The sequence below is a fragment of the Silene latifolia genome, chromosome 2 (assembly GCF_048544455.1).
Source record: "Silene latifolia isolate original U9 population chromosome 2, ASM4854445v1, whole genome shotgun sequence".
Classification (NCBI taxonomy): domain Eukaryota; kingdom Viridiplantae; phylum Streptophyta; class Magnoliopsida; order Caryophyllales; family Caryophyllaceae; genus Silene; species Silene latifolia.
Window position 1 is genome coordinate 17,096,242 of NC_133527.1, and position 17,697 is coordinate 17,113,938.

Genomic DNA, 17,697 nt, shown 5'->3' on the forward strand with positions numbered 1-17,697 from the left:
CCCAAATCCCACTATCTCCCACTCTCCATTCCCTTCCCCTCTCTACCCTCCCAATCTAAACATTCAAAACCAACAAATTCAAGTATAGCCTAAAATTCTGTACAGAACAACAATTTGCAGTATAGCCTAAAATTCTGTACAGAACAACAATTTGCACTAATTTCTTATTTCCTTTTTTGTATTTTTGAATATCATTCGGAATAATACTTATGCTGGTAGTAGACTGGTGGCTCTAATTATCAGGGTGAAAGTTAAAAATTTGAGCAAAATGGCAAATTATTGTTGCAACAGCAAATGACAGGCGACGAAACAGTTGCACAAAGAATTAGACTTTTTAGTGCTGATGAATTAGACAGAGCCACAAACAATTTCAATGTGAATAGAATACTCGGACAAGGCGGTCAAGGGTACATTTGGGTATTTGGATCCCGAGTACTTTCAGTCAAGCCTCTTGTTTACTGAACAAAGCGATGTTTACAACTTCGGGGGTGGTCTTAGTCGAACTTCTCACAAAAGACAATAACGTCCACACTGGAAGAAGAGAGAAGCTCGGATGGAAAGAAGAGACTCTACATGAAAGAAGTACTAATCTTAAACAATCAGACTCTTATCAATTTCAGACATTTGAAGAGCCTTTGCTTTGAATATCCAACTTAGCTATTTCTAGGCTGAGAGGTAATAAAAGTAATGCATCCAGGAGCTTTCTCTCATCAACACTCATCACGAGGGCAGATCACAGATTGACTATACCTAAGGGCATGGAGTCCAAGAGCTTATTCTCAAAGTCTTGTCCTAGTTTTGCAGTCATGTCTGAGACAATGAACCCTGGTCCACCTGTGTTGACCTGAATAAAATTGAGAAATGAAAGTTTCAGATATCATTGAATCATTGATACTCCCTTCTAATATTTTTCCACATTTGCTTTAGGCACAAGACGCAGGGGAGTAATACGACAGATAACAGGTAACGGTAATGATGAGGGTAAATTAAATGGTCCAGAAGATATACTCCATATGCCTTAACTTTTGCTCAAAGGGTAAGGATATCATGTACACCAGGCTTAAAGGGTTAAGAATATTTGCGATGCTTACATTGATTCCTCTGCTTGCATATTCCTTCGCAACTGTTTAAGCGAAGCCAATAACCCCAGCTTTAGCGGCACTGTAATTGGCCTTCTGCATTGCCAATCAGGCCAACAACAAAGGTGATGTTGATTATTCTTCCCTGAAAATATGTAAACAACTATTTACCCTATTCTTTTTCATCATAAAATAAAATTACCTTTTTTTATAAGATAACATGTACGGAGTAACAATTAAGACCAGAACAATGAATTGAGGGATGGCTAAGGTTTCATACAGATCACATAGAGTTTCAAACTTCCATTCTTCCTTGTCCACGTTCACATAGAATTGTTTGATTCCCTCCAAAGTAAGTTCATCGCGCTTTACAAGTATTCTAACAGGCTTGTTCATGTATTTTCGGGTAATTTCCAATGCTTCTGGTGGCATAGTTGCAGAGAACCCTCCAACTTGAATTTTCGGAGACAAGAGTTGGAAAATATCATAGATCTGTAAAAGTTTAAATCGAATCTATATATCAAAAAAAAATTCCATCTCAACAATTATTATATGAGCTCAGCCAAACTATCTAAAATACCAACTCATATAGCCAAATAACCAAATAAAACTGAAACAAAGAAAAATTTTATCCCTTAATATGGGTTAAAAAGTCAATCCAATCATTATTTCTTAATCCAAAGCAAAACAGAGCATTCAGTTACTACTTACTATACTTACTACAGATGTTTCCTCATGCAGTTCCCCATCCGGAGGTCAGATAACATACACAGATGCTATTTTCGTAAATGCGATAAAGAATAAAAATATCAGCATTCAATCAACAAGAATAAAATGTAAGAGCATCTGTTAGTTTTCTAAATAAGATTTAATTCACACTCGGACACTCCAGCATAACCCAACAAGAAGAGCAGCTGACCTAGCCGTAGCGGATGTCCAAATCCGCACCATCCCTGTCCTCAGGTGGTGTGAAATTTAGTGTCCAGCAAATCGTTCGAGAATCCTCCCCATCCCTGGAGCAATTCAATTGTTGTAGGTTTAGATTATAACTTCTACACAAACTAATCTTGATTTATCATTTGACAGATAACAAAGTCAGATCAAGTACGAAGGATGATTGGGCGCATTTATAAAGAGTAGATATACATGCATCGACAGGACATAAATCTTACAGGATTGGGCCATAAATCTTATAGTAAGATCATATGTTGACTTTGGCATGGAATCTATGATCTCATATGTTGCAGTTCTGTAAAATTAGAGTTATCGCGGGTTGCATATTTTTATACATCTAATTTTCATGACTACAACATCTTCCGTTTCACGCATCATAAGCATGCATAATCATCTAAGACAAATCAATAAAGGTGCATTATATGCTAAAACAACAATTTAGAGATAGTGATCACCGAACCAACAAGGCAAAATCAATGCATAAATTATACAAAGTACTCCCTCCGTCCCGGTCATTTGTTGTCCTTTGGTTTTGGCACAAAGACCAAGGAAAGGGGGAAGGGGCCAATTACTAAATGACATGTGGAATAAATTGAATGTGAATGACCAAATTACTCTTAAATTCATTCTTAAAATAGAAAGGACAACAAATGACTGAGACACCCCAAAATGGAAAAGGACAAAAAATGACCGGGACAGAGGGAGTATATCTTAAAAAATAATTTTATAAACTACTGCATTCGACTGACAGAATACAAACTATAGACCTCAATTGATTGCTTTCGTTATTTCTGTTTTCTCCAAGTTTCCAACATAAGTTAGTTAGCGTCGTAAATTACTCGTCGGTCTTTTATGCCAAAAACAAAAGTAAACACTCTCTCCTTACTGATCATTTGATTAACTCTGATTAAAGTAACCCTCATAAAAAATAAAAAGTAAACAAATGTCAGGCTACTGCTGTTTTAGTCGAGTTAGATGCGGGCAGTAGTGCAATACATCACACTCCTTGCAATATTAGTCGAACTACCTTCACTTGCCAAGGATTGAAGTTCATATGATACATATGAAATTATGAATCAGGTATTCTATGTTGAACCACATTCATTATAGCCACGTATGGCCTAAGAAATCAGAGACCAGCTCTCTGCCAACAAACATGAAAAATATGTTTCCCCAACCAAACACAGCTTCATATGACATTCTACAAAATGAGAAAGGTACAGTCAAGAAAGTGAAACTCTATCTTATATACACAAAGTCTATACCAATGCTCTTTGAGATGAAGATATAGTATGTCTTACGTTGTAAGGCATCAGGAATAAGATTTGTTGTCGTACCAAGAATAATGCAGTGGAAATAGCAAAAGCACAAAACCACCCTTAAGATGTACAAAAACACTTGTGTAAGGCGATCATAAGCATAAGAATGAATAAATTCAAATCAAATTTTCCGTTTTCCCTTTTTTAATTAGAAAGTAAGTATAAGAATGAATAAATTCAAATCAATTCATATTGATATGATCAGTTTTTGGTTATTGGACCTGCATTACATCCGGTAATCATAAGCATAGCCAATATTGTTTGATTATTAGTATTTTGCGTTCTATCATCCTTAAAAAACTCCAACCCAAATCCTTTTTCTTTCGGCAGAAAAAAAAAACGCAATTTCCTCTATTCTTCAATTCATTGTCAGATCTCAGGAATATTATTTCTTCAATCAAGGTGGTACTAAATTTACTGGCGAGTTACGCAAGAAAAATTTACTTGCGAGTTACGCAATGAAAAAAAATTGGCGAGTTACGCAAGAAATTTATCTGGCGAGTGCCATACGCATCAAAAAAAATTGTCTGGCGAGTCCTATACGCACCAAAAAATTTGTCTGGCGAGTCCTCTACGCACCCTTATTACCAACCAAATTGTGAAGAGGAAGAAGATTGATGAGAAATTCCTTGAAGGAAGATCAAGATGGGGAGATAAATGTTTTTTTTTTTTTCGATTATGATTATCTTGTATTTTTCCAATCGTCAAGTTCGTACTATGTATTGTCTTTACGATTGCGGGAGGGTATTAGACCCATTAAGGTTGTCTAGGGTTAGGGTTTACCATAATAGGGTTTATTATATATATGCCCATGTATTGACTTCAATCAATCGATCAATAATACAAATCTCTACCTTTATGAATTATCTTCGTCTAGATCTTAACAACAGTTGAACTGATACTAATAGGACAATGTGACACTGTCACAGTGTAATGTTTTACTTGGGAATCCTGCACCCGACTCAATTAGCCGAGTTCTTAGTCGTTTCTGCAGGGATTCAGGATGCAATTCACCAGTTTGCTGTTCAGTGAAGTTTGCATAATTTGATGCAAGGAATACGCACAGGAACCTAAAAAGAACAATTTGAACACGGAATAGTGTATAGATGCTGATTACAAACATGATATGAAAATGACAGAGAGCTTGTGGATTATTGACAGAATTGGGTGTGTTTTTCCTCATCAGATGTACGTAGGCAAGCAAAACTCAATTGGAATCATGTTTTTTTGTTCTTCTTCAATACCAAATCTCGGATTATTGACTGCTTGGAAGATTTTTGAACAGAGTCAGTCTCCTATAAGACGGAGGTATCCGTCTTAATATTAAAACGATATTCATTCTGTTTTTATGTTACTAAACAAGAATTTGTGAGAAACGAAATGAATCGAGTGAACGCTTGATTTTATTGAGAAGCAACTCATGGATAAGGCAGTGGAGACCCTTGAGGCTCCAAGTAAATAAATATATTGTTATTTGCATAACACAAATCTATATCTATATCTATCTATCTATCTATGTTATTAAAGAAAGCTTTTTTCGAGTGATTACAGAGAGTCCAAGTTTTACGAACAACTTTTACTAATTAAATAATGAGACTAGATATACGATAACAAAACCGGTGTTTGTGTTTGTAGACCTATGGAATGTTGTTTTATAATAAAAAAAAAGGCAGTTTTATTTGACTTAAAACATGTTTGAACGTTATATGTATAAAAAGAATATATCCAACATACATAAAACTTGAAACCCTAGCTTTTTACCCTCGTCTTAATACTCTTAGCTTTTTTTGATTGATTTTCTTTTACTTTTAAGTGCGATGCTAATGTGTATATTATTAATTGTTATATTAATATTGCGTTTGCTTATTATGTCGATCGTACTAATAGTATAATTTGGTCGGAATTTGGTCTCGAGCCATGCGTTCAAAAAACCATAATAGAGATATCATCATTGTCAAAACAATATCTTTTGATAAGTTCAATTTCCTTTTGTTTAAGCAATAAATAGTAAACATGATAACAAGGATAAAGAGAGATTGATAACAACAATTAAGGATTAAATTTGGGAAAGTAATAGAAAGCAATGAAGAATTAAGATTAAGAAAGAGTAAAGTACCGAATACAAGCAATCGAATTCCGTAGCTAGGGTTCTAAGAGAAGAGTAATAGAGAGTAGGGAGAAAAAGTATCGAAGTAAGGGGGAGAAGAATTAATCGTATGATACTGCCGACCTAGCTTATATTCTTAATACAAAGCCCAACTCGAAAATAGTCTAAAGCTCGCATAAAACACAAAGCCTCTCAATCGAGTGAAATGAAACCGCTCGATCGAGAACAAATCTTGAAAATCCTCTCGATCGAATGGAAATGGGGTTCGATCGAGTATTCCTTGTAGTAGCCTTTTCGATCGAGTAACAGAACAGCTCGATCGAGTGATTCTTGATGGATAAAGCATTCGATCGACCAAATAGTGTAGCAAAACCGGTCGATCGTGTGGACTCATTAGCACCTTCCAAAGCTACTTCACGCATCTCTAAGTGAAAGATTTCGGGCTCCGATTCCTTGTTCTCCAAAATGCATGCGAATAGGACAAGTTTAGACTCGATTTTGCTCCTTTCTGGTCTGTACCTGCAATTTACACAAGACAAACCAAAGTAGACTATTCGGGGGCATTTGTAGCTAGATGCCACATAAATAACACAGAAATGCGTGTAAAAATGAGGTAAAAACCTTATATAAAATACACGCATCAGTAGATGTGGTGAACATAATACGTATAAATAGTAGAAAAGGTGGGATCATCCTATTATAAATAGTAGAATTGTCTCACATCGAAAGATTAACATAAGGTATGCTAATCCTATTATTATAAATAGCAGAATTGTTCCACATTGAAATATTAACATAATGTGGGGTGATCCTATGATTATAAATATGAGTCATCCTTAAAGCTTAAATATCAACCCAAAATCTTTTGAATCTCTTAAATAGTCTTAGATAGTGGTTACAGGAGTTTGTATTATTACCTCCACAATAGTGAAATTTATTTGTGTTATACTTTTGATTTTGGTGGTTTCATAATTAAATAGTTATATATAGTTATATCATCTCCTTTTCTACTCAAATTTAGCAGTTTAGCAATAAGTTCTTTATTTTTAAATTTTTAAGCTGAATTTTTAAATAACGAACATACATCAGTAGTACGTATACTTATTATATAAGAGACTTTAAAACTAACATTACATAATGTAAGTGTTCCGGGTGTAATTCCAGAGCAAGTATTGTTACCACTCGTAGCTTGCAGAATGACGTCTTTGATCGAGTCCTCCTTTGACCTTTCCTGAAACAATGAACAAACTGAGGGCTCGGCTTTGGCCGAGCGTACTCACTCCGACGCTCAAGTCAGTAAACTTAGAGAGATAAGTTGTTACTTGGCTAAGTGTATATTGTAGAGAGATAAGGAAGATATTACCAGATGAATAGTGATTCTTAGGTTAAATTGTGGATCCTTTCCTCAATGAGGGTTGAGGAGTATTTATAGACTTTCACCTTTTGTCACGTAGTGGCCAAGTGGCCAAGTGGCTAACAGGCGGAAAGACCGATCTACCCTCGGCCGATGGACCCATGGCAGGCCGGCCGAGGGGTCTTGGATATGAGTACGCGGATATGTGCCCCGGCTGGCTGGTTGCCCGGCGGAGACCCAAGTGACAGGCCGATGGGCTGCATCGGCTAGGCTGTCTGATATGTCGAATTGTTGTGGATGTCTTTTGACCTTGGTCAATATGTTGACTCAGTCAGCGGGTGCAGAATATGCTCCATCAATTTGCCCCCAGCGTAGTCTATGCCGTGGTATGGGCTCCGATGTATGTTGAGCGTATATTCTGCGCAAGTGAAAATTTTTCTTTCCCGGCTTCTTCTACCTCGGCTTGGTTCTGCCTAGGCCGTACCATATCCCCCCTCCACATGGATGTGTAAAGGGCATCCGATGTGGAAAATAAAGTGACGCTGGCCGAGACCATGGTTGAGAGTGCCGGTTGTTTTTGATTGCCCCCGGCCGGTGCTATCTAGCTTGGTTGATCAGGTGGCCGGCGGAGAACAGATACTTAGGAATTTGCTGAGGAAGATGAATAGGGAAGGAGATATGAATGGGCGTGTTGAAGACGCATGGTCACTGTTGCGTTGATTGACGTTTAACTGTTGCAACGATTGACATTCCGTGGTTGCATGTCTGACACGTGTCTGTTCGCTGATTGGCTGACGCTTCATGGGCTGTGCCCTGATTGGTCCTTCTTCATGGGCTTTCCCCTATAAATAGGGCAGTTAGCCCCTGAAATTGGCCACCAATTTCATTTTCTCCAAAATTTTCTTCTTTCTAAACTTTCAAGGGCTTCTTTCTCTTCTAATCTTTAGAGTTGTTACTTCGGCTAGTGCTTTTCTTCAAGGTAAACGAACAAATTTTTCTCAACTTTTTATCTTGTTAAGTAATTGTTGCTATCATGTCTTCTGCTGACGCCGGGACTAGCACTTCTGCGCCGGGGGGTTCCCCGTCACGTCTTGATGAGGAGGGGATACTGGACGCCATCCCGATAAGGTCTGGGGGCCCTAGGTCTCCTTCTCCCGAAGTTGATCCAAAAGCTTTGGAGGATTGGGAGGATGATGATGAAGTTGATGATGACGGTGGTGATGATGGTGAGAGAAGGGCTCATTCTGATGGTGAGAGGCCGCATCTCCTGGATCATGGCGAGGCCTGTACGACTGGTATTGATCGTGCCTGGGCCGATAAGTTCGCCTGTTGTTCCGGTGGAACTCTTTTCGAGGGTCACTTCTCCTTCGGTGAGGGGTACAAGATTGTTATCCCCGAGGAGGGTCAGGCGGTCTGTTGCCCTCCCCCGGGCCATATCGGCGTATATATAAGGCACCTGGAGTATGGGCTCCGGTTTCCTTTGCACGACTACGTTATGGCCATCATCAAAGCTATGAACGTCGTTGTGGCTCAACTGCATCCGTTGGCCATTAGGACGATAGTTGGCTTCGTGTGGCTCTGTCTCTTTAAAGGGGAGGCCCCAACAGTTAACTTATTCCGCCGGCTTCACTCCCTTCGGCCGTCGGTTCCCGGTAAGGCGGGGTGGTACAGCGTGCAGGTGGAGCCAGGCTACGTTTCCGTGAACAAGATTACTTCTTGCAAGGACTGGAAACGGCGGTGGGTGTACGTCCAAGTGCCGGAGGACTACCCATTGCCTCGGTCTTTCCAGAGCCTTGTTCACTTGCGGTGTGAGAACCGGGGAGAATATGAGAAATGTATCTCCCGGGGTAAGGTTAAGATGGACGCTTTGAAGGTCTGTCTTAATACGGATGAGGAGCGGGCGATGCAGCTGTTTGATGCTGAGAAGGGATGGGTGCCCCCGACTCAGATTATTCTTCAGGATGAGCTGCTTTGCCGTGTCGGCCTCATACCGGCCCTCAACCAGGGTGAGTAGGGTCGGTGTGAGGCCCATCTTTGCCTGTTGTGCTCCTGTTTTTAGAGCTCTGTTTTACTTCTCTTATTTAACTCTTGTCTGGTTTCTTGCAGACCGGTTCGGCCAGGACTTGTCTGAGAAAGCTTTGAAGAGGTTGGGGCTTGACAAGGACGGGAAGGTCATTCAGCGGCGTCCTAAGGTTGACTTCTGTGATCGTAGACTGGCTCCCAACGAACTCATGGACCAGCAACTGAAGGCATTGGATCCGGCGGTGGCTCAAGCACGGGTTCTCGGAGGCATGCCGAAGAGAAAACCAAAGGCAGCGTCCAGGTCTGCGGCGGCGTCAATCCCAACTCCCTCTTCAACCCCAGCGGTCCAGAAGGAGCATGTGGAGGTCGTCGATATTACCGAGGATGCGGTGACCGTTGCGAAGGGCCCTCCTCCTCCAAAGAAGAGAAAAGAGCCACCGTCTGCTTCCACCGTTGCCGGGGAGAAGAATGACTCAGCCGGCCCTCCATTTAAGAGGGTCCAGACTGGTACGGATCTAACTTGCGGTTCAGACTTAGCTGGTTCGTTGGACATTCCCGATGACAGACTCTCTGACGTGTCAATGCATGTTGACATGGATGCTCTGTGTAAATTTTTTGTAGATCCGCCGTCGGCAGTCGCCGTTCTCACTGAGCGGCAGCTAGAGAAGCAGCCTGAGAAGGCGGGTGATCGAAGTGCCACCGCTGACTCCTCGCTTCAGAAGATTCCCCCCACCGAGCTTGTGGCAGAGGGTACGAGAATCTACAAGAGGCTGGCGAAGTGGACTCAACTAGCTGGCTCCCACATTATGGAGCAAGAAAAGGTCATGGCCCAAACTGGGCCATTGATCGAACAGCTTAAGCTCGATCTCTCCGCTGCAAAGGGGGAAGCCGGGAAGGCTAAGCTGGACCTCCTTGCTTCTCGAAAGCGTGAGGAGGAAGCTGAGAAGCGGCTATTGGTCGAGCGGGCCAAAGTTGAGGCTGCTGATGCCGCCACCGCCAGGTTGATGGAGGAGCGGGACAGGTATAAGGGCGCTCATGACGCCGTGGTTGCCAAAAGGGACGAATGGAAGGATCTGTACCATTCCCAGTCGGAGGCGCACAGGGACACATGGGCTATCCTTGCTCAAAGGGAGAAGGATATTGAGATGCTTCAAACTGAGCTTATCCCTAAAATGTGCGCCCGATTCCGAGACCAGGCCGAGGAAGCGACCAGGGAGGCAATCAAGAAGCTCTTCCCCGAAGGATCCTTCCCGTGGGATAAATTTGACCAGCTTCTGGATGAGATGGCCGATGCTGCGGAAACAGCGGCTGCGGAGAAGGCGGAGGCGGCGAAGGCGGCTCAGATAGCTGAGGCCAAGGCGGCCTATGATGCGAAGGTGAAGGAGGCCGAAAGGGAGGCTGAGAGGCTAAAGGCAGCTGGGAATGACGAGCCTTCTCCGGAGCCGGTCACCAAAGATGATGCTGCTGTTTCAGATGGAGGGCAGCAACAGGTATAGGGAGACGGGCGGTCGTCACCAGACTCACCCGGCATTTCGGATAGCTTTAGCTGTTCGAGGGCCAACTATTGAGCCTTTCCTCCCTGCCATCTTTTGGCGCTTCAAGTGATATGTTTGTAATCTTTTGCTTTTCTTTTCCTTGTTTTGTTTGTAAAACTCTTGGTAGGTTGTGTTTAGGCTTATCCCTATGGGGACGGCCGTCGTCTGTATTCTCCTTGTAATTGTTCTCAATAAAGTTTGTCTTATTGGCCCTTGGCTTGGCCGGGGCTTTGATCACAATCCTTCACTTGTCTTCTTGCGTTATTAATTGAGTGCATTCGTTTTTACCTTCGGCATGACCGAGGCAGTTAGAATGCATATCTCAACTGTGTTTAACGTCTTTTTAAACATGTTGGCATGTCGGTCGCTTCCTCTTTCACTCTCGGTCTTGGCCGAGGCGTCCGATTTGCGCTTCCCAACCGCCGTTGTGAACATGTTAGCGAATCGACCGTTGTGTCCCCGTCGCTCCCGGCTTTGGCCAGGGTAATCGAGGTTACGGCGCGACAGCGTTCGTATCTGTAGACATATTGATCGCTTCCTCTGCCACTCTCGGATTGGCCGAGGCAGTCAGATTTGCGTCTCAACTGTACTGAGTATACGTTTCTTCTAGCGTATCGGTCGTTGTGTCCCCGTCACTCCCGGCTTTGGCCGGGGCAATCGGGGTTACGGCTCGACAGCGTTCAGATCAGAGACATATTGACCGCTTCCTCGCCACTCTCGGATTGGTCGAGGCGATCGGATTGCGTCTCAACTGTCATCGAGTATACGTTTCTTCTAGCGTATCGGTCGTTGTGTCCCCGTCACTCCCGGCTTTGGCCGGGGCAATCGGGGTTACGGCTCGACAGCGTTCGTATCTGTAGACATATTGACCGCTTCCTCTGCCACTCTCGGATTGGCCGAGGCAGTAAGATTTGCGTCTCAACTGTACTGAGTATACGTTTCTTCTAGCGTATCGGTCGTTGTGTCCCCGTCACTCCCGGTTTTGGCCGAGGCAATCGGGGTTACGGCTCGACAGCGTTCGTATCTGTAGACATATTGACCGCTTCCTCTGCCACTCTCGGATTGGCCGAGGCAGTCAGATTTGCGTCTCAACTGTACTGAGTATACGTTTCTTCTAGCGTATCGGTCGTTGTGTCCCCGTCACTCCCGGTTTTGGCCGAGGCAATCGGGGTTACGGCTCGACAGCGTTCGTATCTGTAGACATATTGACCGCTTCCTCCGCCGGCGTCTTGGCAGGGTCAGCTTCTCCTAGTGCTCCGTTCAAGTTTCTCGGAGTCACATTTTGGGCCCTGGTCTCCTGGACGGGTTCCGCCGCTCTTGTCGGTGTGACAGTGTGAGCCGGCGTACTACCAATTAGGTCCAGGAGTAGCTTCAGCTTGGCTGCATCAACCACGTGTCCCATGATGGTGACCTGGTCGGCGGGCGGCGGCGTATCTGGTATTATGGGCATCCCATACTCCGGTTGGATTACTCCGCCGGTGGAGGGCTGCGCAACTCCAGAATTGTGAATGGTATCATCTTGGCAGAACTCGGTTTCGTCAGTCACGAATACCTCTTGTTGTTTCGACATCTTCTCAGCTTTTGTGGGTGGGTTTTTGTTTTGAGTTTTTTTTTTGTTTGGGAATGAATGTTACTAGCTTCTAGTATCTCTCCCCACAGACGGCGCCAATTGTTCCGGGTGTAATTCCAGAGCAAGTATTGTTACCACTCGTAGCTTGCAGAATGACGTCTTTGATCGAGTCCTCCTTTGACCTCTCCTGAAACAATGAACAAACTGAGGGTTCGGCTTTGGCCGAGCGTACTCACTCCGACGCTCAAGTCAGTAAACTTAGAGAGATAAGTTGTTACTTGGCTAAGTGTATATTGTAGAGAGATAAGGAAGATATTACCAGATGAATAGTGATTCTTAGGTTAAATTGTGGATCCTTTCCTCAATGAGGGTTGAGGAGTATTTATAGACTTTCACCTTTTGTCACGTAGTGGCCAAGTGGCCAAGTGGCTAACAGGCGGAAAGACCGTTCTACCCTCGGCCGATGGACCCATGGCAGGCCGGCCGAGGGGTCTTGGATATGAGTACGCGGATATGTGCCCCGGCTGGCTGGTTGCCCGGCGGAGACCCAAGTGACAGGCCGATGGGCTGCATCGGCTAGGCTGTCTGATATGTCGAATTGTTGTGGATGTCTTTTGACCTTGGTCAATATGTTGAATCGGTCAGCGGGTGCAGAATATGCCCAATCAGTAAGTTTTTCATGTTAAATTTTCAAGTTTTAACATTTTTTTCATCTAGAGAGTCCAACCTTTAAAAACTCATTAATATTTATAAGAAAAAAATGTTAATTTTATACGTAAAAAAAAAATTAGACTTTAGATAAGATTAGTTTGTTAGCAATAAGATAAAATTGCACACATGTTACCAATATACGTGGGAAAAATTTTAGACTCTAGATAATATTTTGTTAGTATTTGCTCATTATTAATCGGGTTGGATGTTGAACGTACGAATATTAACATATAGTATTTGCTCATATTAATAAATATTAAATATAACTGCTATTAGATATAATGAGTAACAATTGTCCGTATTTCGGGATTCGGGTTGGATGTCAAGCTAGGCATGAAAAAAATGGTGTATTTCTTAGTATGTTATTTGTTCCACATTGGAAAATAATGGAGGTGATGTGAATATAGTACGTATAAATAGTAGAATTGTCTCACATTGAAAGATTGGAATAAGGTAGGGTGATCTTATAATTATAAATAGAAGTCATCCTTGAAACTTGAGAAACAACCCAAAATCTTTTGAGTCACTTAACAATTGTGAAAGAGAGCTCTTAAGAGTTTCTATTACTAACGGTAAAATTAAAATTTAACAAACTATAATTTTGTTGTCACTAAATAGTATGTTTGCTTATAGTGGTCAAAAACATAGACGAGTTTATCTTTTACGCATTTACGGTGGAATGATAACAATAAGATGATTATATGAGTATATGTTACATGTGCTTTGTGAAAGAAAGAACATAAAAATGAACTTTATGTATCATTAATTAGAAGATTAATTATTCTTATGCAAGACGGTCTTATTAATTGACAAAAAAAATTGAAATGACTAATTTAAAAGTATGACATGGGTAAGGGCTATCAAACAGTCTAATTTAAAAGTATGACATGTGTAAGGGTTATCAAATTTTTTTATCCATATTTGAAGGGTAGGTATATGGTTCAAACAAAATATATACTCCTTCCGTCCCCGTAAATAGTTTACATTTGCTTTATTCCCCATCACAAAATACAGCAAATGTAAACTATTCATTAATTTCACTCCTGTCTTTATATTAATCATAAGGGCTATCAAATTAAAGCGCCCCGATTCCTGTACACTTATGATGATGAGTACTTAATAAATTTTGCTAGAATTCGAGATAACAAAACTTTAGAGGCTACTTAATGCTTAGGATCAAGTACGTATCAAGAGAACATAAGGGATTATGATATTTCATTTTTTTTAGAATTATGTGACCCTCATATTTGAACTTCGAAACACCTATTCGATAATGTTCTATAACTTAGTTTTAAAAAAATCAAGGTTATTAGGGCTTTCAAACTAGTTCAGAGTATTATAATAACAAGCTTTGATTGATCCATTTGTGAAATACAAGTTGAGTATAATAAAACATGGGAGTTGCTTTTTGTCGCCCGTATTTTACTAATATTTCCCGAATTAGGACACTGACTTTCCAATTCTACCCCTTGTCTATTAAAATTATTAACTTTACCATTCTATCTCATCAACTTTCCACTATTATTTATCTCCAAATTAACTCCATTGCATGAATTAAAAAATTTCAATCATGAACAATGACAATTAACAACTAACAAGCGAGAAACGAGAAATTAATCGAATTCGAACACTTTCTTCAATATTCATTTTCGAACTTCATTAGTAAATTTATGTGCATAAGGAGATTAAGGAAGGTAGTTGAACAATGGATTGAGTAATAATCCTGAGAAATTCATCATAAACTAAGAATCAAACCACAACATACAATTCATCATACACAGATACATTATGCAAAACCTTCAAACTACCATCATATCAACATTCAAGCACACCAGAATTGAGCAATGCACTCTCTTAATATCAAAATCCAATGCATAGCATCATAGTACAACGGAGATGGCGACAACAACAATGGCAACTCCTAGTAACCAGACTAAGGCTGAGTTCGTGCGTGTTCGGCGAGAAATCTCTGGTTTGTTCGTAATTTCGTATCCTAAACACGACATAACCATGCTCTGTGCGTGTTCCAAAGACGACGCACCCACCGGCAAAACATTTTGATTACACGACCTATACACGGTGGTCTACCTTAGACGACTCAAACCATGGTTTGGTCGTCAGATTTACCCAAACCATGGTGTGGTCGTCAGAACCATGGTGAGGTCTACTTTAGACGACTCAAACCCTAAATCGAATCGAATTTTCCATTTCTAAAATTCATTCCCTTAATTGTAAAATATAATCATTCAACTATTATAGTATGGAATTTACATTTGAATTACGAATAATACATGGTGATTTTCCAGAATTTGCAATTGAATTACACTACTCCATTGATTACTATATACCTAAATACAACAGCTAATGAATTAGAAATTAAAAAGAGTAATTCGTCTTAATTGTTGCTATTGTTGTTGCTGAGTCTTAATTGTTGTTGTTGTTGATGCCAAATGGTTAAGCAGTTTCAGAAGTCCGGTGAGGGGAACAGGAGAAGGGAAACGTAGGCTGTGAGTATTAGGATTTTCAATGTTGAAGGGTAATTTCGTAAGGATGTCAATTGTATAAGGGTAATTTAGTAATTTACTTGGGCGATATGAGTAATTGTCGGGCGACAAAAAGAAAACGTGTAAAACATACCAGAGTTAAAATATCATACTAAAATAACATAATGTTTTGTTAGCATGTAAGATAGAATGCTTTTTCTTTCTACGCTCTTGTGGCGTAAGTACACCTGGTCCTTGTTTCTCCGCAACTCACATGTGTCGACGACTTTCTGAAGACGCTAGCTGTGTGCAAGATGTTGACAACGATGCTTGCGACTTCTATTTCGTACTCCACCAATTTCATTTTTCTATCCGACCTTATCTTTCGCTAATGTTAGTTATTAGATCCGTTTCGATGTTAAATTACGAATGTATAAAGGACTTAGTATGCTCTAACATTATATAAGGGTTATTTAATGAGAATACTCTAAACTATTAGAGTGCTTCTCAAAATACTCTAACCTATAGTTTAACTACGAATATACCGAACTATTATGCCTCTCATCGGCGAAAGTGGTAAATGACCCCCTTAGGTTTGCTTTGATGTGAGTTTTACCTCCTTAAGTTTACTTTGGAGTAAATAACCCCCTTAACTTCGCTCTAATGTGAAATCAAACCCCTTTTAATTTTTTCGGTCAAAATCTCACCGGATTGTCAATTTCTCATCATTATTTCTCACCGATCAATTTTTTGGTGGGATTAGAATAATGGAAAGGAATGGAATGTTGATGGAAAGCACGGTGTTTTGTAATTACATGGTACCATTTGGTAATTGGTACATCCTAATTACATTGTCACCCCTCACCATAAGTATGCAAGTTAACTCCATCAAGTTAATTACGCATTAACCATTTATCTCTCTCCAAAAAACAATGGGTATGGCGTTGGAAGTTATTGTTTGTCCTTTGTATTTTTTTTTTGTTTACAATGGTGCTAAGAGAGCTTTCGTAATAGGGATATCTAAGCATGATTACAGTGAGAATATAGCTAACCGGACCTCATCTCCGTCAATCTTCATTCTTTAATATTTAATAACATTAAACCATCCACGACCTCTTCAAATAAGGTAACATCTCGCGAGCGATCGATCAAGGGAGAGAAAGTAGGTACCATTATTGGAGGTCATCGGAATTGGTGAGAAATTTATAATCTAGTGAGATTTTGGTCGGAAAAACAAAAAGAGCTTGATTTCACATTAGAGCAAAGTTAAGGGGGTTATTTACTCCAAAATAAAGTTAGGGTGTAAAACTCACATCAAAGCAAACTTAAGGGGGTCATTTATCACTTTCGCGTGCCTCACATCTTTTACTAAAACATGTGGATGGGCTACCTGTTGAGACGTTTTTTTTTTTTTTTTTTTTTTTTTTTTTTTTTTTTTTCATCCTTCCCTTTCGTCACCTATGCTCAGGCCAACAAACTGGGAATGGTTTTTTTTTTTTTTTTTTGAAAATTTCATCTTTCAACATTCTTAATCACATTTTCCCCCTCTATTATGTTCTTAGGTACTACTCCCTCCTATTCCCGATAATCCTCCCTATTCATGGGTGGCACAAAAATTAAGGGTGTTGGAATTAAATAAGTTAAAGTATTGTGGTGGGGTGAGATAATTGGAAAGAGGGAAGGTATTGTGGGGATGAGGTGATTAAAATAAGTATTGTTGTGGGGTAAGGTGATTAAAATAAGATAAAGTAGGTGTATTGTGGGGTATTGTTGTGGGGTGAGTTGATTAAAATAAGTATAAAACTTTACTAAATAAGGAAAGAGGGAAGATATTGTGAATAGATGAAAAAGGAAATAAGGAAGGTTATGTAGAATAGGAGGGAGTATTAATTTTGTTTACCTAGTTTTTTTCTTTTATTTTTTTCAGCACATTGTTCCTTGTTACCAACTCTTTCCTGTTTGGCCTTGTATCTGCTAATCTAATATATGGGCATATACCGGAAACAACGCCACCAGTCGACAACGATGATGTCGTTTTGGAGCTTCTCCTTTGCTTAATCAGCCTAAGCCTCGTTCTCTGGTCAACGCGGCCTATACCAAAGATTGCTTTTATTAATAGAAGTAAAGGGCGAAGAGGGCTTGGGTATCTACAAAAGGCGCCGCCGACGGTGACATTTCCGACGAATTTCCGGCATGCAATTGGGGAAAAATGAATGAAATTAGGGTTTTATAATTAGTTAGGTTAAAGATTAGTAATTAGGAGAAGTTTGGAGAATAAGGAGGTATGTGTATTAGTTTATGTTGGGGGAGAGGAGCCAAAAGGCAGGGAGAAGGAGGTATATCCGTAATTCCGTATATGTGTGTAGCTACTTCTTGAGGTTGACAATTGTGATTGCATTTTGTCAATACGACGATCCAGCGAATTACAAATCAAAGCATTTTTTTTTGATAAGCACCTTAATAGTTTGGAGTATTGTCATTAAATAATACTTATATAATTGCATCTTTTCCTACGTAAAAAATAAATAAATAAATAAATAAAATAGCATCAAAAACAAAACAA

At 40.4% G+C, this 17,697-nt stretch overlaps 1 long non-coding RNA gene across 1 annotated transcript; it reads right to left on the reverse strand.

Moving 5' to 3' along the window:
* Nucleotides 1–877: 877 nt before the first annotated feature.
* LOC141628556 (uncharacterized) lies at nucleotides 878–2,105 on the reverse strand. The gene is made up of 3 exons (XR_012537149.1): nucleotides 1,999–2,105; nucleotides 1,360–1,571; nucleotides 878–1,224 (listed from the first exon to the last, which is right to left on the reverse strand). It is a non-coding gene; the product is annotated as an uncharacterized LOC141628556 (long non-coding RNA).
* Nucleotides 2,106–17,697: the final 15,592 nt, after the last annotated feature.